This window comes from Periplaneta americana, chromosome 5 (assembly GCF_040183065.1).
Source record: "Periplaneta americana isolate PAMFEO1 chromosome 5, P.americana_PAMFEO1_priV1, whole genome shotgun sequence".
Lineage (NCBI taxonomy): Eukaryota > Metazoa > Arthropoda > Insecta > Blattodea > Blattidae > Periplaneta > Periplaneta americana.
The window spans coordinates 62,870,475-62,871,211 of NC_091121.1; positions in this window are offsets into that span (position 1 = coordinate 62,870,475).

The window sequence follows — 737 nt, forward strand, 5'->3', positions numbered from 1 at the left end:
TTACAGGAAAACGTTTCATATCAACGCGTTACAATTTTTCTTTTCTTGTAGGTCGAGTAGGCCTATAGATAAAGTACGTTCAAAGTATTTCGATATTGGACGACTTCATCTACAAGTAGACTATAGTCCTTCACTGAAATAATATTTACAATGAACCGACAGAAAAATAAATTAATAATTATAGATCATTTTTCACATTTTTATCCATGTTTGTGCTATATAATTTGTGTTAAAATTCATATAAACTGCTTTCGAAGAATTTTACTCCTATAAAGTAATAGAGCAGCCTTAATGCTCCTGGCTGCTAATTCAGAGAATTCCAATTTGATTTCTTGCGTGGAAATGTTAAGATTTTACCTCCTATTTAAAAAAGTTACGTGTCATTCATCTTGTGTCATCCTACAATGACTCGTTCGGTAGCTGTTCTAGATGCTGAAAACACAGTCAGTCTACTAACTGAATTCCATTACTGATTCATAAGCCCCACAACCACATCAACGGGACAGAAAAGTGAACTTACTCTTTGAAGACGTAAAACAGGCCTTGCCACAGGTTTTGCCCGCTAGGGCAGCGAGTCTGTTGCCCTTGCTCTTCATGCCAGACAGGCTTCAGGCTGGCAGAAGATTCCGCAAGCGGACAAGCGATCTAGAAGCGGTCAGTGGCGTCTTAAGTCAACCAATAACCACTACAGTCTTGACTATTACTTCGATGTAAATATTGTAAAAGCTGATTCCTAC